General features: G+C 44.9%; 1 long non-coding RNA gene across 1 annotated transcript in view; it reads left to right on the forward strand.

Annotated features, from left to right (window-relative positions):
* Window positions 1-3,805: 3,805 nt before the first annotated feature.
* Window positions 3,806-23,934, forward strand: part of LOC147666480 (uncharacterized) — a 49,955-nt gene continuing 29,826 nt past the window's right edge. The window contains exons 1-2 of the long non-coding RNA XR_015304765.1: window positions 3,806-4,223; window positions 18,582-18,665. This is a non-coding gene — a long non-coding RNA (uncharacterized LOC147666480). The remainder of the gene's footprint in view (window positions 4,224-18,581; window positions 18,666-23,934) is intronic.

The following is a 23,934-nucleotide window of genomic DNA, read 5'->3' on the forward strand; positions in this document are numbered from 1 at the left end:
TGCATTGCAAATGCTTGTTTTCTTTATTAAGGCTTTGCGCCGGGGACACTTGTGGGTATCTGTGCGCGGTACAAATTAAAATAACATAACAGATGTAAGTTGTACTCCTGGCACTCTCACTGGATAGAGCCACAGAACTCTCCGAGATCCCGGAACAGATCTAGAGCAAGATTTAGAGGTTGGCAGACAGGTTACTCCGTCGCATACGTGACGGATATCCTGTGCGCCGTATTACGAATCCCATAGGATATCATGGGACGCGATACCCGTCTCATTTATGATGGAGTAACCCCATCAGCCAAACTCTAAATCAGGCCCTGTGAGTACTCTTGGGTCTCTTTCGCTATAGAGCCCACAGAGCTCGAGATGCTTGAACACTCCCAGACATACTGTGCACATCTGCATCCCGTGTACTACAGAGACCACAGCACCCCTCAAGGCCCCTGAACACACGCAGACACACAATGTACTCTTGGGGCATCCTTCGCTATAGAACCAATAATGCTTGAGATCCCTGAACACTCACAGACACACTGTGCACATCTGCATTCCCTGCACTACAGAGCCCGCAGCACCCCTCGAGGTGATATCCCTGCACACCCGCAGACATACTGCGTACTCTCGGGCCTCCTTCTCTATGGAGCACAGAGCACCGCTTGAGGTAGACATATTGTGTACTCTCAGGCCTCCATCTCTACGGAGCACAGAACACCGCTTGAGGTAGACATATTGTGCTGTCTCAGGCCTCCTTCTCTATAGAGCAGGCAGAACCGCGTTAAACCTCTAAGCACTCACAGTGCTTGAAATCCTGGGACATGCACACAAACCATACAGGCTTGGATCACCTTCTTAATACATCCCAGAGCAGTGCTCGAGACACCAAAGCCTTCAGAGACACGAGTCTTGGGCCTTCTTCTCAATCCACTCTGGATCCCGGGACACCCACAGACATTCTGTGTACTCTTGGGCATCCTGCAGATGTGCCTCTGAGACTTGAGGTGTGGGATGTGTGATTCCAGGTCTATGACAATCATACCTTGCGCTCTTCTGCAGCCTCTTCTATGGAACTCGGGGTGTGGGCCTCGTGACCCCAAGGCTGTGACACATGTGCTTTTCTGCCCTTGGGCGACCTTTCTCTGTAGTCTTAAGAATGCAATGAGTGGTCCCTGAACCCCTGCAGACACACCTTATGCTCTTCTGCAGCCTCCTGTATGAACTCACAAAGTGTCTCTTCATTTATGAATCCTGAACACCCACACACAAACCTTGTGATCTATGTCACCCCTCTCCATGGAATCTTAGGATTGCCATGTATTTCTAGTCATCTCAGCACAAAACTTGTCATTCTTTGCAGCCTTCTTTGTGGGACTCACCGAGTGACCTCACTGGTAAACACTGTACACCCACAGACGCACTTTGTACACTTCTGCAGCATCTTCTGTGAGGCTCAAGGTGATAGACATGTGACAGACATACCATCACTTGTTATCTTGTTAAGCCTATCCTATGGGGTTAACACAGTGTGCAGAGTTCTCTATGGTACCTTGCAGTATAGCGAGTTGTTTCTGTATTCCTCCAGACCAGTGATACTTAAAGAACGGCTGTGTGCCACCTGCGGCCCTCCTGACCTGTACATAAGGCCCAATGGGCACCAGCCCTGGGATGCTGTTTACTCGACTCAGCACTAACATGAAAAAAAAATATATATATATATATGTATACACACACACTCACACACACACACACAACAAGCACTTATTTAAAGGTTATTTACAATCAGGAAAAGAAAATAACTTGCCCTTAACTTTAGGAACATCTTAATTTTTAAAGATAGCAAACTTGTAAAAAATACAATAGTGTTTTTAAAATTCGAAAAGTGTATTCCATTGTCCTGTGAAACCATTTCACCTTAGTAAATCAAATTATAACAGTGCATTCAGAAGTATTTATTTTTTAAGTGATGGCTTTCAAACATGAATTTAGAAAGGTTCAAGCCCCCCACCCCACTCTGCCATTAGTGATTAGAACTCGCAAATTATGCAAAGGGGCTCAAAGATGTAATGGATGCAGATCGCTTCCATAAGGTTAAATGCTTGAGAGAGATTAGGTCGTTGTTGGTGAATTTAGGCCTGAGAGATCTATAGGACGACCCCCGCAACGCTCCTTTTCCGTCAAAGAAGATTTTGAAGGAGATGTACTGGGATGTGGTAATGGTAACAGTATGTTCTAGTGGTTCAGTAAAGCACTTGTTAGGCCGGTTCCTAGAATTTAAGATAAGGCCTGCTTTAGAACAGTATTGGGACATCATTGAGAAACCCCTTGATAGGAAGTTGTACTTTCAGCTGAGGGTGGGTCCCTACCTGTTAGGACATTCACCAGCAAATGGACAGGGACTACTGAGAATGTATGTCCACGGTGCCAAGATAGAGAAGAAACGGTCAGTCACCTGTTGTTCTTTTGCCCACTAATAAAGAAACCTCGTGCTATGTGGGTCATACCTATCTGCAAGCGATTAGGCTTTAGAAGGCACGAAGAGGCGTTGAGAGTCCCTACTACGGTTCCAACGCCACCAATAGCAATTGCAATGTTCACGTTCGTAGGTTGGGCCTGGTCTATCCGATCCAGGGTGTTTTCCTAGGTCCATTCAATTGATTCTTAGTTTTAATGTTACCCTGTACTACAAGTTATGAATAGGAAGCATGAAATGCTTGGGGCTTAATGTGATTGTATGAAATAGTTTTTTAAAAATTATAATAATAATTTTTTTAGATTCACTTTATTCGGCAGTTTTTCAATGTTTAATATCTTCTTAAAACGTTTTTAGGTTCAGAATATTTATACATTTTAAACTGTATGTTGTAATGTATATGTTGTGCTTTTATGACATATTTGTCGAATAAAGCTATTTGAATGTGATTGCACGCAAGCACAGCAGATGGTTTTGTACAGCATGCATCCTGAAGTCATGTATTTCGACCTCCTCTTCCATGTCATAACGAAGAAAAAAGAGGAAAATTGAAATAAAACAATTGCCCAGGGTCATACAATGTGGTCACGTGGAGAAGCCAGGATTCACCCCATGTTTTCTGGTTTCACATTGCATAATTGAGTTCAGCCACTAGATATACATGCTTTGCTGCCTCTACACCCACTTTACACCACCCGCCGGCACCAGAGCGGCCTTCGGTCACACCATAGACCGAGCTTTGCAGCCTCTACGGGGTTCAATGTGTGGGACTTGTGATCCCAGGACTGTGACAAACCTTTCTACTCTTGGACAGCCTTATCAGTGTAGTCTTACACAATTGGTGACCATTTGGGATAAAACAACAACCCTGGATTTCCAGGTCAGAATGGCCTTGGGGGGCGGGGGGGGCACTTCCTTGGGTAGGCCTGGCCCACCTGGCCCAACCTCTAGAGCCGGGTCTGCTCCCCTAAATTACTCAAGGACTGGCTCCATCTGTGATCCCATAACAGCCTCACACATACCCTGTACTCCTCTGCAGCTTCTGAGTCTCAAGGAGTGACGTCACTTGTGATCCCATAACAACCTCACACACACCTTGTACTCCTAAGCAGCCTTCCCTTTGAGTCTCAAAGAATGACGTCACTTGTGATCCCATAACACCCGCACACGTACCTTGTTCTCCTCTGCAGCTTCTGAGTCTCAAGGAGTGACGTCACTTGTGATCCCATAACAACCTCACACACACCTTGTACTCCTCTGCAGCCTTCTCTTTGAGTCTCAAAGAATGACGTCACTTGTGATCCCATATCCTGCACACATACCTTGTACTCTTGGGCAGCTTCCTCTATGGGAGTCACTGAGTGAGCCCTGTGCTCCTCGGATCTGTCGCACACAACACAGATGAGCGTCTGATCCTCGCCACAGAACAACCTCAGTTTCTCCTCGTGTTTCTCGCACAGATTCTCCCGTGGGGACTCCACGTGGGGCAGGTGAAGCTGTTTTACCATTTCCACAATGTTTCCGAGTTGCCTGTTGGGTCGGAGGCTTCTCCCTGTTGATATTTCTCTGCACTGCGGACAGGGAAAGTTGACATCTCTTCCCTCCCGGCTCTGAGTGATGCAGGAACGGCAGAAGGTGTGTCCACAGTTTGTGAACACTGGATCAGTGAAATATTTAAAACAGATGGAACAAGTGGCCTCATCTATGAGATTCGTGAGCTGAGCTGCTGCAGCCATGATCCCAGAAATGCAGAAAGGTAAAGTTAAGTTTCGTTTCTCTGTTTGTAAAGTGGGAGCGTCTGTGTGTCTCCTCCTCCTGTGTGTGTGCTGGGACTTCCTGGTTCAATGTTCTGTGTAAAGTGGGGGCGTCTGTGTGTCTACTACTGTGTATGCTGGCTCTTCCTCGTACTCTGTGTAAACTGGGGTGTCTGTGTGTCCCCTCCTCCTCCTGTGTGTGATGGCTCTTTCTGGTTCTCTCTAAAGTGCGAAGTCTGTGTGTCTCCTTCCTTGTGCTGGAACTTTCTAGTTCAGGTCGCACGGAGTTTTTTGTCCTAATGATTGCACTCTGGTCGCTGGTGAAAGGGCGAACAGCATCAAACACGGCTGTCGCTTTCCTCTGGGTCCACTAAATAAGGCCTCTCAAATTGTTTTGTATTTGCATGGATATAGCGCCTACGAGACATCGCAGCGCTAAATGTGCAAGTTCAGCTCTGAGTGCAGCAGCCCGGACTCGGAGAGGCTGGTAAATCACCCCAGACTGGGCCACGGGTGTTTTATTTCTGGGCAGAAGAGGGCGGCAGAGGGATGGGAGAAATACAGGAAATTAAAAGTGAAACCCAGACTTTCCCTCTGAGAAAACAGGGAAAGCAGCAGAGGGAAAACACACAGGGCCCGATGTAGGTAAATCTGATTTACCGACTCTAGAATACCGAATTTTACCGATTCGGTATTCTAGATTCGGTAAATCAGATGTAGGTAAAAAATCGGTAATTTTTACCGAATCTGTATGATTCGGTAATTACCAAATTGGTATTTACCGATTCGGTAATTGCCATTGATTCCTATGGGCCTTGAGGCCCATAGGAATACCGATTCGGTAAAATTACTGATTTTGCAAGGGGGACAGGCTGTCACTTTGACCCCTGATTCAGGCTTGTGTACCATGTGACACACAGACATGCCCTTAGTGCATGTCTGTGTGCCACATGGCACAGGAGTACATACACAGATGTGCATGTACACAGGTATTCGTTATTTACCACCAAATAGTATTTGGTGGTAAATAACGAATCGGTAAGGGCCTTTGGCACTGTTTAAAGTGCCACCTACATCTGTATTTACTGAATCGGTAAATTTATCGATTCAGTATTTTACAGAATTGGTAAGTTTACCGAATCGGTAAGTATACCGATTCTGTAACTATAAGGCCCCCTACATGTCAAACAGCAAATACCGGTCGGTAACAGCCGAAATCGTCCGTTACCGACCGGTATTTGCCGTCCTACATCTGGCCCACATTGTTTTACACGGGGGTAAAACAATGTGTGAGAGAATCAAAGGGGAAGAGAAGGAAACAAGGACATAAAGGCAGAGAGAAGGGAGAAAAGGCAGCAACGAGAGGTGGAGAAACGAAAAGGACGAAGGAATAGAAGACGCTTCAGCTTTTTTGTAATTGAAAGTTTCACCAAGCTTCCTTGACTGACCAAAAATAGATACAGCAGGGTGTAGTAAATAACAAACTCAGTAGTAAGAAGGCAGGTTCTTTATTCAGTAAAATATCACTAAAGAATTCCGTCAGCTGTCAACTCTTGAGCCGCGCTGCTATGTCAACATTCCATAGCGAGCGCCGGCTGTCACATGGGCAGTACCAAGTACTGCAGAATGGGAGGGGTGAACATGGGGCGAGGGAAGTACCACAGTGTAAGTTACAACACATCATCCTCCCTATGGGAACTGATAGCAGAGGAGGGGGGAAATGAAACTGGGAAAGATAACAACCCTCTCAAAGGGGATGAAAGATGGGGGGTCACCTCCCTGTACCTGCTGTGGGGCTACCTCGGGGAACCTGCTAGACCGACAGGGCTCTCCTACCCGAAGCTATCTCATTTGGTAATGTTTGTGCCACTGGGGTGCGTTCCTAGGCCTGTCACTCCTCCTGTCAGGTCTGGTATCCCTACTGATGTCTCCAAACTCAGATCTGGTCGTGTGAGACCTGGATTCTTCCCCTCCAGCAGGCACTACCCTGTCATGACTCCACAGTCTACCATCCTCCATGACTACTGAATTCTTGTTTCGTATCTTGATTGTTGTAGGGGCATAATACTTGTCACCCCCTATTCTCAGTCTCTCAGGTTTCTTTACATAGACTCTTTGTCCTTGCTGGAATTCTCTCTCCTTAACTCCCCACTTCTTGTCGTACCATTCCTTGTATTTGCGTTGATTTGCTTCAATCCTCCTCTTGATCTCCTGGGGGTTGGCCTCCTCTTCTAGTCTTCTTCCCATCCAACTCGGTGTGAGTTTGGTGCCGGCTTTTCTCCCCCTCAGTAGCTCGAAAGGCGTGCAACCGGTGGTAGACTTTGGCGTGGTATGGTATGCCCACAACATGTCTCTTATCGCTTCTTCGACGTTCTGTCCCGCTTGCTTGGCTAACTGTATGCACTCTTTCACCATACGGTTTACTCTCTCCACTTTGCCATTAGCTTTGGGGCAGTACAGAGGCGTGCGAACATGTACAATAGAACAGTCCTTGAGGAATTCCTTCATTTCTTCTGAGATTAGCTGTACGCCATTATCTGTCACCAGTGTCGCAGGCACCCCCTCTCTTGAGAACACCTCTTTCATGAACTCAATGATAGCTCTGGTGTTCACATTGTGGACAATCTTGTATGTCACCCAGCTTGAGAAGTAGTCCACCATGACTAGTAGATACCAGTCTTGAGGCCCTTTGCCATGGATCGGTCCAGCTATGTCAAAGCCCAACTTGCTCCACGGGGCATCAGGTACCTCCACTGGTGACAATGGTGCCCTTCTCGTGGTCTTAGACTTGTCACTTAAACTGCACGCGTAGCAATCACGTACTTTGTCCTCCATTTCCCTGTCCATCGTTGGGAACCAGTAATCTGTGCGAAGTCTAGCCTTGCTCAGACTTCTACCCAAGTGTCCTTCGTGTGCTAGATCCAATATTTGGTTCCTTATAGCTTCTGGGGGAACCAGTTTTCCGGATTTCAGTATAAAGTCTCCTTCTACCGATAAATCTTCCCTCACATTCCAGTACGGCTGGATCTCCGTTTCCATTTCCTTACACTTCTTCGGCCACCCCGTGAGTATATGTCTTTTCACCTTTTTCAGCGTTTCGTCTCTCTCCATCTGAGTTTCCCAAGCATTTTTCTCTACTGCTGCTAAGCGCAACTCCAGGATAGAATCACCTCCGCTTCTTCCTCTGTCGGCGCTCTCGACAGGAAATCAGCTACCCTGTTTTGTTGTCCAGGTATGTAGGATACTCTGAAGTTGTAAGCTTGCAGCCCCACTGCCCATTTAGCTATACGGGGTGTCATGCTTTCCATGTCTTTCTTTGTGAACAGTGAGACCAAAGGTTTATGATCAGTCTGCACCTCAAAAGGAATTCCCCTGATGAAAAATTTATTGTGGCAGACTGCCCAATAGACAGCTAGGGCTTCTTTCTCTATGGTAGAGTAATTTTTTTCTGAAGAGGTGAGGGTCCTTGATGCGAAGGCCACCACGTTGGTTTTGCTCCCCTCTCTTTGCGCCAGGGTGGCACCGATACCTCTATTGCTGGCATCCGTCGAGATGATGGTCACGCCATTCGGGTCAAATTTTCAGATAAATGGGGCCTCGATGATAGCCTTCTTTATACCCATCATGGCCTCCTCTTGCTCTTTGCCCCAATTGAAGGCACTGTCTTTCTTGATCAAGTCTCTTAATGGCTGTGACACCATAGCAAAATCCTTAATAAACTTGGCCATGTATTCTTCAAGCCCCAGAAACGATAGTATGTCCTCTTTACACATGGGAGTAGGGGCGTCCCTCACAGCTCTGACTAAGTCGTGTTTAGGCTTGATGCCCTCTTCAGATAGAGTATGTCCTAGGTAGTCTACAGAGCATACTCCTAGCTTGCATTTTGAAGGTTTTGTGGTGAATCCTACCTCTCACAATTTTTTCAACACCTCCTTTGCCATCTCATTGTGTTCCACTTCACAACCTCCGTAGATCAGTATATCATCTTGGAAACATAGGGTGTTCTTACAGTCCTTTAAAACATGTTGCATGACTCTTTGGAAGGCCGCGGCCGCTGACGCCAACCCAAATGGCATACGCAGGAACTTAAAATTACCTAACGGGGTTGTGAATGCAGTGAGTATCTGAGAATCCGGGTGAAGTTTGATTTGGTAATAGGCGGAGGACAAGTCCAGCACACTGAAGTACTTTGCCCCCTTGATTGTGCTCAGCATTTCGCCTATCCTGGGAAGCGGAAATCTGTCCACCAGAATGTTCGCATTGAGGCCTCTCAGGTCCTCGCAGAGTCTTATACTGTTCCCTCCATCGTTTGCCGTGATTACAATCGGGGCCAACCAGGCTGAACTTTCAATCTCCCTGATGACTCCCTGACTGACCAGTCTCTGAAGTTCCTGCTGGAGGGGTTCTCTCATGCGCAATGGTATGGATCTAGTTTTGTGCACTACAGGTTCAGCCCCCTCCTTGAGAACGATCTTGTGCATATAGTTCTTGAAGACCCCCAAATTGTCACTGAACACCTCCTTGAACTCTTCAGTGAGACTGCCAGCTATGCCCATGGGGTCAATTAGCAACACCTGTTCTTTGTTATTTGGATCTAGAGTGATACCTAACTGCTTCTGGTGTTTCCAGCCCAGTAGGGTTGAGCCACTAGAGGATACATACACCTTTCCTACCGTATGTCTATCCTTAAAGGAGATTCTCATAGTCAACATGCCTTCTAGTGGGATTTTTCCCTTGTTGTACCCCTTGGGACAGATGTCAGGTTGCATCAATTTCACAGGATGATTTGCGAATTTTTCCTCAAAAACATTCTTATCCACCAGGGTGTAAGGGGAGCATGAGCCGGCATACACACTAAACATCACACCATCCAGAAAAACATCACATTTAGGATACATGTCCCCTTCATCTTCCTCCTCTTCGCCTACTTGGAAGATATAGGATCTTTCCCCTTCTTCCCCTTGTGTGGATTCCTCAACGACATGTACAGCTTTACCTGGAGTTTTACACACTTTAGAATAGTGTCCCCACCTGCTGCACTTTCTACACTGCACGTTCCTAGCAGGACACTTCCAGTTACTTGCCAAATGGTTGGGACTGCCACATTTAAAACACACCATTGGACCTGCCTTACTGCGAACCACCTCTTTGTTCTTGTCCCCTACTTTACATACAGTTTCTCCCTCGGTGCTAGACTTGGTTTCTGACCTCTCCTTGATTGTCCCCTCAGGTGACTTCATTTCCCCAATGCACATTGCGGTATGTTCTAGACCCTTAGCTATGTTAATGGCCTCATCTAAATTGGGGTTCTTGGTGAGCAATTCCTCTTGGGTTTTGGTGTCATTGGTGCACCTCACCAGTTGGTCCCTGATCAATGAGTCGGTGAGTTGCCCAAATTCGCATGTGGCTGACAAACCTCTCAGAACCGCTATGTAATTGCTCACTTTCTCTTCCCTCTTCTGCACCCTCTGAAAAAACTTATGCCTCTCCATCACCACATTTATTTTCTCCTTGAAGTGAGCCCCTAGTTCTCTAAGCGTGCTTTCATATACATTAACGCCTTCCTCCACTTCCTCTTGGTCATCCTCCACTAGCCTCCCAGTTATATCTTCATATATCTTCCTCCCATGTGTACCTAAATTGTGGAGAAGTATATGCTGTTTGCGAATATTGGTGTAATTGCTACCTCCTATGGCAATTAAGTAAGATTTGAAAATACCTTCCCACCTCCTCCAAGGAATGACAGGTTCTCCTAACTCATTAAGGAAGGGTGGAGGCTGGCTCATACCAGCTCCCGCCATTGCCATACAGTAGATTTACTTTACTAAAAGACTATTTCACAACTATTTGACACACAAGAAGATGATGAAACTGCAGTGAAGAATAGTTATTTAAGAATGCTGAAAATTATACCAACAGTGAAATGACCACTTCAGCTCACTCTCAAAACGTTCAGACTATAAGGTGAAAACAGCAAAACAAAGGGGTTTTTGCAAGTCCCCTTTTTACTTCCACAGGTTTTGAATGCAGCACCAATGAGACCGCTAATCTCCACCCACAGGCGGGAACATCCTGTGGAAACAACTTCCCCTCACACTGTTACTTCCAGTCAGGTCGGAATAACTGGAGGGAAATACACGGTTAAGCTTAGTTGGCTGAAACTCTTCCACACCGTTTGTACAGTTTATTTCAAGGACAGGACCGAAAATGAACAGGAGTTCAGTCAGAGGCTCTTGATTCCTGAAGTGAAGAGACTAGCCGGGGAACACGCAGCCGCACACCAAAATACCTTCCGGATTTTTATTTTCCTCCTTGAACACACTTCACAGTGATGCACAGAGCGCAGTGCGTCTTAAAATGCGTCGATGATTCCGCCGCCTGCCTAAAACGATTGAAAAGTGTAACAGATCCCCACTCCTCCGTTGTTGTCGCCTTCGCCCTCTTCGCCTCTGCGCCCCCTGTGCCCGGAATGACACACGACCGAGACCTGACACTCACCGATCCCTAGAGCCAGGACGAAACTCCCCTCAAAGCTCACAGCCGTGGGCTGACTAGTAGGTGAGGTGCCCAACGCGACACCCGAAATCACTTGAGCACCACCCTGTGAAATCTTCCCTAGAGCCACAGCGCTAGCCTTGACAACGTGTCACGCAACGTCTATGCGCTCTTACTTGAGCTCCTCGTAACTCCGACTGTCCAATAGACCCGTTTCTTTATTCTTCTCTTTCATCACATCATAGGCTCCGTTTAGATTTTTTTTTTTCTTCAATTTTCCTCGACAGCAATAAATTCATCGCAGGGAGACGACATCCACTGTCCCTGGCACAGTTCTCCTACTCCTCGTCGCCAAGAATGTAGTAAATAACAAACTCAGTAGTAAGAAGGCAGGTTCTTTATTCAGTAAAATATCACTTAAAGAATGCCGTCAGCTGTCAACTCTTGAGCCGCGCTGCTATGTCAACATTCCATAGCGAGCGCCGGCTGTCACATGGGCAGTACCAAGTACTGCAGAATGGGAGGGGTGAACATGGGGCGAGGGAAGTACCACAGTGTAAGTTACAACACAGGGGTTGCAACAATGCAAGCTTCCTTTAATGCACAAAACGGGCTCGCCTATACCTGCTCTTTTTTTAATGGTTAGTGCATTCTGGGACTTGTAGTTCGTATTTTTTCCATTGTCTCAAAACTCATGGCAAGCGAGAGCTGTGAGATAAAATGCCATGCTGCTCAGAGGTGTCAAAAGAAGGTGATGCAGGAATGCTTCCATCTATCTAACGCAATCCTTTGTTCCTTTGCTCTCCACCCACCTCAGTGTGGACCCAGCCATATGGAAATCAGCCTGGACCCTACTCCAATAGGAAGAGTCCATATGCAAATCAGCCTTGATCCTGCTCCAATAGGAAGAGTTCATATGCAAATCAGCCTTGACCCGGCTCCGCTAGGAAGAGTCCAGCCCAATCTGCCCGGCCAGGTCCTCCATGAACCCAAACACAAGTAATCCAGCGCCGGTTTCACATTGATGGGAGCTCTTCAGCTTAGTCCAGCTTGGCTCCAGTGACACAGCAAGCGAAAGAAGGATGGGTTGGGGCTGCGACCCGAGCGATTGCCAGTGGTAAAACAAGTTACAGGCTTTCCCCCGACTCATTGTGTCTACTTGGAAGTGTCAAACATGGCACGGACCCCTGTCAGGTACGGGTGCGGTATAGACATCAAATGTAAATGTCCAGTATTTGTAAAGCGCAAACAATTATCCGAAGGTGTCAAGGCGCTGAGGCCGTTGGGAAGATTAAGCCCCTTATTCCCCAAAGTCACATGGTGCTGACTGATCTGCCACCGGCACCGGGGATCGAACCTTGAGCCCCTGGGTTCCGGAGTCAATCACCCTGGCCACTGCACCCCACCTCTTCCAAATCAGCTATGCAAGGTTCCCTCACTCACACCCGTGGGTACAGCACAGACAGTAACAGCTCTGTGGCCAGCTGTCACAGGACAGGATCGAGCGGAGTAGGCTGCTAGACCAGCCATGGTAGGCCCAGGGAGCAGTGTCCGACAGCTGCGGTGAATACCGGGAGTCAGGTTGCAGTTGCACCAGATTTGGAGAGGAACAGCAACTTTAGCAGCAGTGCAGCTGGGATCGTGGTGTGCGCAGTGAACAGCGGAGGTGACCAGGGGCATTGTCAGCATTGGGGGCCCTACTTGTAGACCTTCCGCCAGGAATTTTAATATTAGGGGGGACATGAACTTCACCATGGGCCTGGAGAGAGATAGAGAAACTAAGGCTAACAGGGGGAGGGGAATGGAGCCACTTCGTGCATTTGTAAAGGCCATGGGCCTGACAGATCTATGGCGTCCGCATAATCCTCGCGAGCGACAATTTACCTTCTACCCAGCAGTGCCTGGCAGTTACTCTAGCCTAGCAAAAACAAGGAGATGATGGACGGAGCGCTGAAACTTTTCAGACACCCACCCCCAGTCACAGATTTGAGTTGAATCCCTCATCGTTCTTTAGCTCACTTTACCACCCCAGTTCAGACACAGCTATATGCAAATCAGTCTTGACCCTGTGCCTCATGGGAAAAGTCCAGCCCATATCTTCCCTGGACTGGAAACAAGCGTCCAGGGACAGTTTCAGGCTAACAGCCGTCATCAGCCAGGCTAGCTGGCAAAGTGAGCAAGGGACCCACGTCTGGGCATACCCTGACAACTAACGGCAAACAAAGCAAACACAAGGTGATGATGGACGGAGCACTGACACTTTTCACTCACCCCCAGTCACAGATCTGGGTGCTCTCCATGCCACTGGAAGTCAAGCTATCCTGGCTGATGAGGGTTGAAAACCCGAAACCGGTCATAGGATGCACAATTCTATTTTCAAGAAAATGAGGGATTGTGGACTCAGCACGCACCCTATGGGAAGCATTTAAGTCAGTGAAGAGAGGACATATCCAGGCTCACCTTGGGGGATGTAAAAAAGAAAAAAGATTCAGTGGGACTGTGGTGAAGAACGATACAATAAGAGGCAGAAGATGTGAGTTCGTCTTGTCCAGTGTTTATTAGCCACAGCCTAAGCATTCCATAGGCAACTGACAAACCTGGAATGCTGTACAACCAATACCCATAGCAACAATCTACATTCCAGAGATGCAATTCTTGAAAGCAGGGGAAATGAGATTACAACAATAACACATTAGAAGAAGTAGCTATGCTGTAGGCCAGAATATTATCTGGGGAAAAGGCTGACCTACCACTCATACATCGTCTTGGCATTAAAAGGTAGGAAATAAGCGACCTTGTGGACAACACCACAAGGTCAGTTGCCTTAGCAACACAAAGAAGGCTTTATGACCTAGGTGATAAGGCCAACGAAATGATCACATGGTTGGAAAAGAGGGACAGGGAACAAAATTGGTACCCAAGGGGCAATGCACACTACTGATGAAGGAATAGTGATGGCCCTCGTGGATTATTATGAGGGGGTATATCCCTCCAACCCTATCAGAACAGAAACAGACTGTTGAGAACTATTGGTTGATGTTCGGCTCCCCACATTGTCCAATGAGAATAGAGAGGACATGGAGAAAGATATAACAGCCAAAGAGATAGTGCGAGCCATACAAGATCTGAAGGCAGGCAGGCAAGGCCCCGGGGCCTGAATGACGTACCAGCTGAGTTATTCAAGGGCACAGCGAGTGTACTGGTGCTGTATCTTCTGAAAATGTTTGATGAGGCCAGAGAAATAGGTTGCCTACCACTAGACCAACGAACAGCCGCCATTGTGGTAATACCCAAGGCGGGTAAGCCACTGGACCAATGCTGCTCCTACAGGCCTCTATATCACAGAGAGACTCATGAACACCCAGCTAACCACCTTCATCAAAGAAAACTCCATCCTAGACCCCTCCCAGTCTGGATTCCACAGCAACCACAGCACAAGACCGTCCTCCTCGCCGCCACTGACGACATCCGCATGCTACTCGACCAGGGGCACCCTGTGGCCCTCATCCTTCTTGACCTCTCCGCAGCCTTCGACACTGTCTCTCACCGAACTCTCGCAGCCAGACTACATGAAACAAGGATACAAGGAGCCACCCTCAACTGGATCCCATCCTTCCTCTCCGGCAGAGCCCAGAGGATCAGACTCCTTCCCTTCATCTCCAAACCCACCAATATCAACTGTGGATTACCCCAAGGATCCTCGCTCAGCCCCACACTCTTCAACATTTACATGGCCCCCCTTGCTGCCATCGTGAGACAGCATGGGCTCAGCATTATATCCTATGCCGATGACACCCAGCTCATCTGCTCACTCACAAAGACTCTGTTTCCAGGAAGGAATGAAGAACGTGGTAGCCTGGATGAAAGACAGCTGTTTGAAGCTCAACTCAGAGAAGACCGAGGTACTCATCCTCGGACGCTGCACCTCTGCCTGGGACATCACCTGGTGGCCCCCGCCCTCGGGAATCCACCCATTCCTACAAACCACACATGAAACCTCTGCATCATCCTCGACTCCTCCCTCTCCATGAACTGCCAGATCAACTCTGTACCTTCCACCAGCTTCAACTGCCTGCGCATCCTTCGCAAGACCTTCAAATGGATCCCCTCTCCTGCAGAAGAACCATCACTCACACACTCATAACCAGCAGACTGGACTACGGCAGCGCCCTATACGCCGGAATAAACAGAGCTCTACTACTCAGACTCCAGCCAATCCAGAACGCCGCTGCTAGAATCGTCCTGGGGGCTTCGCTTCACGAACACATGACCCAACACCTGCGAGACCTCCACTGGCTCCCTGTAGAGAGGAGGGTCACCTTCAAACTCCTCACCCACGCCTACAAATCCCTCAACAACATCCAACCAAATACCTCAACAAGAGAGTATCCTTCCACGTACCCAAGAGGAATCTCTGCTCCTCTGACCTCGCCCTGGCAGAGGTCCCCCACATCCGCAGAAACAGAACAGGCAGGGGAGCCTTCTCCTACATGGCACCCAAACCCTGCACACCTTCAGGAAAGGACCTTAAGACCTGGCTCTTGGACTGATCCAGAGCTGCTCCCACCCGCCCCAGCACCTGGTGACCCTCAATAGGCGAGTAGCGTGCTTTATTCCCCCCTGATTGATTGATATATAAACATGGAAGTTAAAATCCTGGCTAAAGGTCTGGTGAACCGCCTTCTGGGGTCGATCACAACACTGATACACCCCGACCAGTCCGGATTCATGCCTCATCAGAGTACCAGGCTAAACCTTAGATGCGTGTATGGCGTAATGCATTTGACTAACAGGTACATGCATCAATATTGCATTTTGCGATTCCTTAATTGCGAAAAATAAGGAATCGCAATTAAGAAATTGCAAAATGCAATGCATCGAGAAATCGCTAAATAAATTGCGATTTCTTAATATTCCTTAATTGCGACTCGCAAATTGCGAGTCGCACTTAAGGAATACCTTCCCATTCATTCCTATGGGCCTAGAGGCCCATAGGAATGAATGGGAAGACATTCTCAATTTGCGATTAGCAATTAGCGAATCGCAAATTGAGAATGCGATTTCAAGGGTGCAGGGGTGTCCAAAGGACACCCTGTTGCACCCCTGAAATCAATCTGTGCACATATGTTGTGCACACACATGCCCTAAGGGCATGTATGTGCACAACATGAAACTTTGAAAAATGCACGAAAGTGCAATTTTCATCGTTTTCGCAAATTACCATGAGGTTCAACCTCATAGTAATTTGCTCCCCCTAATTGTGAAATCGCAATTTTTAAAAGTTTCATGCATTGCCTTTAAGGAATCGCAAAATGCGATTCCTTAAATGCAATCGCAATTTGAGAATTCGCAAATATTTGAGAATTCTCAAATTGCGAGGGCCTTTACCCTTCATGCATTCCAAAAGCAGATTTTGCAATCGCAAACAGACGATTTTTGCGATTCGCACCGTTTGCGATCGCAAAATCATTTGATGCATGTACCTGTAAATCCCACCCAAGGGATGAAGCGGTGCTGCTGTCATTGGACGCATGCATGGCGATGGACATCATTGAATGTCACTACTTATTCACAGTTCTGGAGAGGTTAGGGTTTGGCCCTTAATTCCAATCTTGGATCAGGTTGTTTTCGTATGCAGACATAATATCGATGTCTAAATATCGATATACCATTATATCGATGTTTAAATATCGATATGGCAGAATAACCACCATGAAGAATATCGACATGCAGGTAAGAAATATCGTTTTAATAATAACGATGTTAGTAGTATTGTTAGTCAAAATATCATTGTTAATAATATCAATATTTTTTTAGTGTTTTGTATGTTAGTATATGTGTTAAAAGTATAGTTTATTTTTGTAATGTATGTTTGAATTTTTTTACAAGTAATTAATTTTATGTTAAAGGATTTTTGCGTATTTTAGTTTTGTAGCGGTTTGTGGGGTTATAGGGGAATAGGGTGGGAAGTAATTTAATTTAAATTAATTAATTAATAATTTTAATAATTCATATTTTTGTATTTATTAATTTATATTGTTAATTGTGTTAATTAAATTGTTATTAATTAATTATTAATTGGTTAATAATAAATATTTGCTATATATGTTAATTTTGTAATTTTTTGAGCAGCAGTTTGTTGTTTTATAGGGGAGTAGGGTGGGAAGCAATTTAATTATAATTAACTTTAACTACTGGAATATTTCCAGAAGAACTCAAAAAGTCATACATACGCCCTTTACTGAAGAAGACAAACTTGGAACCGATGAACCCTGACAACTACAGACCCATTACAAATGGACCTTTCCTGGGCAAACTGATAGAAAGAGCAGTGTTCACCCAGATGTCACAATTCATTGAAGAGAATGACATACTTTCAGACTTCCAAACAGGATTCCGTCCGGGAAGAGGCGCTGAATCTGCCCTCCTTGCCATCATAAAAAATACAGTTGTCCGCAACGGTGTTGCTGCACTGCTCCTCTTGGACCTCTCAGCTACCTTTGACACGGTTGACCATGACACTCTGAAACAAAGACTTTATGAAGCCCGTATAGAGGGAACTGCTCTAGATTGGATTGCGCCCTACCTTCGAAACAGAACTAATGTCATCCATACTACACCTTTCTCGTCCAAACCGTACTCCACAAAAGCAGGGGTCCCTCAAGGTTCTATTATCTCGCCCATGCCTTTTCAACATCTACATGAAGTCATTACCAGTACTGATCAATAAATTTCACCTCACGTGCTATAACTATGCAGATGACACACAAAATACTCCTTCAACTAGAATGCCCCAAAGACATTGGAAAAACACCAATTTTCTGCTGTCTCAGAGCCGTGGATCAGTGGATGACTTGGAGCCATCTCAAATTGAATGCTTCAAAAACTGAAATACTCACGTGTGGTGATTGGAAACATTACAACCCACTTGCCGCATGGCCTGATGAACTGGGATCACTGCCTAAAGTATCGAAGGAATTAAGAAACCTCGGAATGACCATAGACTCCAAGCTGTCGATGAATGCCCAAGTGGATAAACTAGCAGGATCAAGCTTTGCTACTATAAAAACATTGCAACTAATTTTCCCTGATTTGGGATTTCCACACAAGGTCCAAGCTACCATATCCCTTGTTCTGTCCAAACTCAATTACGCCAATAGCCTCTACCACGGGTCACCTTTAATGACCATGAAAAAACTGATTCAGAACTCGGCTGCCATACAACTCTGGCATATTAAACCACGAGACCACATCTCTCCTGGCTGGAAAGCCCTGCATTGGTTACCTGTTGCCAGAAGATCCACATTCAAGCTGCTTGTATCACCCTCAAAGCAATACATGGAATAGGACCACTCTTCATCAGGAATAAAATCACCAAACACATTCAACAAAGGAACCGCACCTCTTGTTCTTGTGCCTTTTGAAATACAGGTTGTGTTCCTTGGAACTCCACCCGCCTGACGACATTTCGAGTTTAATCTTCCAATAAACTCGGTGAGTTTGGACAGAGGGTGATGTGGAGTGAGGATACCATTTTCAAAGACAGATGTTGTATTTAGAATATGAAATCAGAATATGTATATCATGTAAGCTAGCAACTACTCACATCAGCATTACCCATGCATATAATTCGCTTGTAGCAGTGATGAATTTAAGGACACACATCTATGTTTTAACCTTTTGGAACCGTAATGTGGAAATGGGGCATACTGACCATTTAAGCGGATGCCTATGGGGACATGAAAATATTGTTCTTCATGCAACGACACTACATAATACTGGAGGGTAAATTGCTTCGAACACTGTGATACAGGTATGACATTTGTTTAGATCACAATTCTAGAATTATGTTTATCTCTCCACAGTATTTATATTCAGTGTTGGCGGAATTCCCTCCACATGGTCAAGAACGAATAGATCAACTATTGCCTCCTTAGCAACTGACTACGGTAAGAGTTTTTTTCATGGGACTGGGGCGGTTAGACGTCCTGAAAAAGACCGATGTGACCTATTAATCAGGTCGAAACATGTTGACTCTAGCAGCTTAGGAGGGGTGTTATAGGATCCTGATTTCCTTTCTTAAAAACACCATCCTTCATTCATTTTTAATCCTGACCTTGGAACCTACAAATAAAGGTATAACAGGTATCCATGAGGCAGTTTTAACTTTATCACTTTGACTGCACTTTTTCTCTATCACTGTACCCAGTTTTGGACTGACACGTTCTGTTGTGAACACTGCTTGTCACTTCTGAATTTGTTTATTTCTTTGTGTTTTATGTTCCCCCTCCCTATGCTCCACCCTGTGCATGGCTACGCCAGGGCGTTGTAGCAGACCCGATGATGAAGCATGTCACACACATTTGTGTGTGAGTGAGGGCAGTTTTTTCTAACATACAATTGTGCCACTGCTTGTTTTCTTCTTTATCTGTGGTCTTTCCTCTCCATCTCTTCATGTGTGTATTATGTTGACTCTAGGGGGTTCGGGTGATAGAGTAGATGTTTGACCCTCTCCCCTTCCTTGTGTGAGAATAGTAAATTATTCCCACCCGCTATCCAACACTTTCCCTACTGTTGCACTCGCTGGAGTGGGAATATTAATTTTTACATACCTGCTATCCAACACTTTCCCTATTGTTTTACTCACTGGAGTGGGAATAGTAATGTTTTATCCACCCACTGTCCAACGCTTTCCTTACTGTTGCACTCACCGGGGTGGGAATAGTAATTTTGTCATACCTGCTATCCAATCCTTTCTCTACTGTTGCACTCACTGGAGTGGGAATAGTAATTTTTACATACCTACTATCCATCACTTTCCCTATTGTTGCACTCTCTGGAGTGGGAATAGTAATTTTTATCTACCCGCTATTCAACACTTTACCTTTTGTTGCACTCCCTGGAGTTGGTGTAGTAATTTTTACCCACCAGCTATCTAAAACTTTCTCTACGGTTACACTCGTTGGAGTGAGAATAGTAATTTTTACCCACCCGCTATCCAACACTTTACCTATTGTTGCACTCCCTGGATTTGGTATAGTAATTTTTTCCCTCCAGCTATCTAAAACTTTCTCTACGGTTACACTCGTTGGAGTGAGAATAGTAATTTTTACCCACCTGCTATCCAATACTTTCCCTACTGTTGTTCTCACTGGAGTGGGAATTGCAAATTTAACACCCGCTATCCAACACTTTCCTGACTGTTAAACTCGTTGGAGTGGCAATAGAAATTTGTACCCACCAGCTATCCAATATATAATAAATATAATTTATGTAGTTTCAACATTTTCTTCTAAATACATATTTGTTTTTAATAGTTTAATTAAATATGTATATATATATATGTTCATTCTTCCTGTGTAACATAGAGGAGTTTTTGAGCGTCAATATATATATATATATATATATATATATATATATATATATATATATATATATATATATATATATATATATATATATATATATATATATATATATATATATATATATGTATATATGTATATATATATATATATCAGCAGAAAAAGGCCAAGTCTGATTCACCAACGTTCTCAGCTCACAGAAAGACCAACGAATCCCAAGATACTGGCAAATGGTAGTTTATTCCGATAAAGTTAACAGCAGCGTGGCAGACGACGCGTTTCGGGCAGTTTCCCTTGTTCACATCATAAATATTTCCCATAATGCCCTCCTTTTAACTTAATCCATGTGCACCATGTGATCAAAAATGAAAATAGACAAAATACTGCAAGGTTAAAGTCACACAAAATTCGTCCGGGGCGTCTTGTCTTTTCCTGCTCAATCTTAAATACATTATTTTCATTTCATGATTGACAACAGTCGTTTGATAATTTATGTAGTTTCAACATTTTCTTTTAAATAAATATTTATTTTTAATAGTTTAATTAATTTATTTTATATATATATATAAAATTAATAAAACTATTAAAAATAAATATTTATTTAAAAGAAAATGTTGAAACTACATAAATTATATTTATTATATGTAGGATAGCGTAGGGGATAAAATTACTATTTCCACTACAGAAAGTGCAACAGTAGAGAAAGTATGGCATAGCTGAGGGGAAAAATGCACTATTCCCACTACAGTAAATGCAACAGTAGGGAAAGTGTGTATATATCTATATATATATATATATATCACTGTATAGATCTCCGACTGGACTTCACATACCAGCATGCTTCTGCTCTGGAGAGGCGGAGCGCGTGGACAATACACCTTTAAATGAAGGAGGGGTGTTATAACTTTACCAGGGACGGCTTCCACCTCACCTGTACCCTGTTGGACATCCTGGAAGAGCAAGCAGCCCATGTAATCTGGCACTGATGAAAGCCTAAGGAGGCTGAAACGCGTCTGCCATCAAGTGGATGTGTGAGTGGTGACGTTCAGAACACTATCACACTCTAAGGAAGTGAGTGGTTTTCCTCGAGTGGTGGTGCTTAGGGTGTGAAGTTGATGGTATTTCAGTGAACAATTGTGGCAAGCGTTCACGTGCACACGGTGGTCCTGCCTGTCTAGGGTTACAGTGTAGTGAGATGAGTTTGTGAGGGCAAGCAAAAGTAAAGTGTGAGTTCCGTCGGTGACAAGTTCAGGCTGGAAAGTGGGAAAGTCATTTGTGATTAAACCAGACTGTGGGGTGTTTAAAACCGATATCTATAGTGATGAATTGAGAAACATGCTCTCTCTATCAGGTTTAGTCTTTTACCTTAGACTCAACTCCTGGATGTGGGTTGAGTGTGGTCTGGAAGTTATGGCAATATTCCACGTTGGTGGATTAGAGAGAGACTACAGAAACGAAAGGAGAAGAGAAAACATCGTCAGGAAGGCATAAAAACGAGGACTGTGTGAGAGCCTTTTGGGGTCGGTACATCGACAATTGTTTTTTGCTTTGGTCAGGCTCTGAAGAACTTCTCCATTCCTTTTTTGAACACCTAAACAACAATACATGGGAAATGAGCTTCACCATGAAACACAGCCTCACCAGTATGGAGTTCTTAGACTTGGACTTCTACATTAAAGATAACAAGATACACTCCAAACTTTTCAGAAAACCTACATCCTGCAACTCTATACTCCATGCCTCCAGCTTTCACCCTGAACACCAGTTACGCTCCATCCCATATGGTGAATTTCTAAGAGCTAGGCGTAACTGTAGTGAATCCAATGAGTTTGAACAATGCATCTCAAATATGAGGGACAGATTCCTAAGGCGAGGGTACCCTAAATCATCCCTCAAAATTGCGGAACAAAAAACCAGAACCATCCCTAGACCAGACTGTCTAAAAACACGCACGGAGACAGAGTCCTCCGGACAACAAATCAGACTGATAACTGAATACAACGCTCTCAACTACACCACCAAAAAGAGCTTCAACAAACACTGGAAACTGCTAAAAGAGGATCCATTACTTAGGGAGTTCCTTCCAGACAGACCGGCCATTACTTACAAGAAGGGTTTCACTTTGAAAAACAAACTGAGCCCCACGGTACCCCCTAACACTGGAACGCGAGATTGGCTATCCACAAGAGGTTTGGGTTTCTACAGATGTGGTTCATGTTCCATGTGTATTTGGGGGAAACATGGCACCACTACTTTCAAGGGTCCGGAAGAGTCCACGTACAAAATCAAACAAAATATCACTTGTCTGACCAAATTTGTTGTCTACCTAATTGAATGTAAATGTGGCAAAACATATGTTGGTAGCACCATCAGGGCACTCAGAGATAGAATTGCTGAACACATGAGGGCAATACAGAAAAGGGACCCACGCTACCCAGTAGCCCTACACGTAGCAGAGTGCCAACCTCTAGAGGATGATTTCAAAGTGCGTGTTTTTGGCATTGATATGATTCCCCTCAATATCCGAGGGGGTAATAGGGAACTGATGCTCAGACGTAGAGAGGCCACATGGATCATGCGCCTACAGAGCGTCGAACATGGGCTGAACTACGACCCTGAGCTTCAGTACTTTCTAGGCAACTAAAAAGTTGCCTGAGGGGTTTCAATCCTTTCGGAAACCAATGATATCCACCTCTGGACACTGACACAACTTACAGAAAACAACTACAGACGTTTTATTGTACAATATCCACATCATCTGGAACAAGATTATAACTGAATATTGTACAAATCACGATCTGGACAAACGCTTTTATAATGTTAACTTGCAACCACACTTGTCATCTTTGGACAAACTCTTTTATAATGTTAACTTGCAACCACACTTGTCATCTTTGAATATTCTATAACCAACTACAGGTGCGAAAAAAGGCTACTATTTTGTGACCCATCAGAAACACTGTGGTTGATAAACAAAAAGGTGCAATTTGCATTTATGTATTCTATGTCAATGTATTTTATGAAGTCACCTTCTCTTGATAAATTTTAACGCACCTTCGCTTGTCAGATTATTACCCTGTAATGTGACCAGTGTATCATGATTGACATGCATGACCAGTGAATATGGGCAAACAACGATTTATTTTTGTTCTTGGCGAACTATATGAATGTGATCTAGGAAGTCACCTTCTCACAACGATGCGAATGCACCCTCACTTGGTGGCGTGTCACCCTTTTGAATCACTTTCTACGGTTTAATATGATTTCTAGTACCTACTTAAGAACAGGGCGATACTAACTTTCCCCCATGTGAGGACTTCTAATTGAGACTGACCTATCTCTATAAACACATAATGTCGACATTTGAACACCGTGATTACCACTAACTACGAGTATCCTGACAATTATGAACAGAGTTTGCCCTATGGCATCATTTTCTCTGCTCCAACATACATCGCGAACATATACACTACTTGATTCACATGCTGATGACCAACACGGGACACTCGGCATCATTAATTCCCCATTCCAAGATGGCGGCCATTTTTCGTACCTCCTAACCTACCGGCATCTTCGATTTCTAGTTTTTCCAGTTTCTCTACTTAGCGTCATTTCCTCCTCCGGCCCGGGGTCCGCTCATGACAGACGGCCACCGGGAACCAACGGAGGAGGGATACTGACCATTAGGTGAGTCGCCGCTCGCTTTCCATAGATATACTGGATTCCAAACCTTCTTATGCACATATTTTAACGGGAACTGGCGACGGCATTTTATTTACAAGTGCACGCTATTTTCTGATTCTTTCAGCTTACCGCTAACCAGGAAACGCACCCGTTTCAAGGTTTTCAATTG

The sequence above is a fragment of the Lissotriton vulgaris genome, unplaced genomic scaffold (genome assembly GCF_964263255.1).
Source record: "Lissotriton vulgaris unplaced genomic scaffold, aLisVul1.2 SCAFFOLD_1036, whole genome shotgun sequence".
Taxonomy (NCBI): Eukaryota; Metazoa; Chordata; class Amphibia; order Caudata; family Salamandridae; genus Lissotriton; species Lissotriton vulgaris.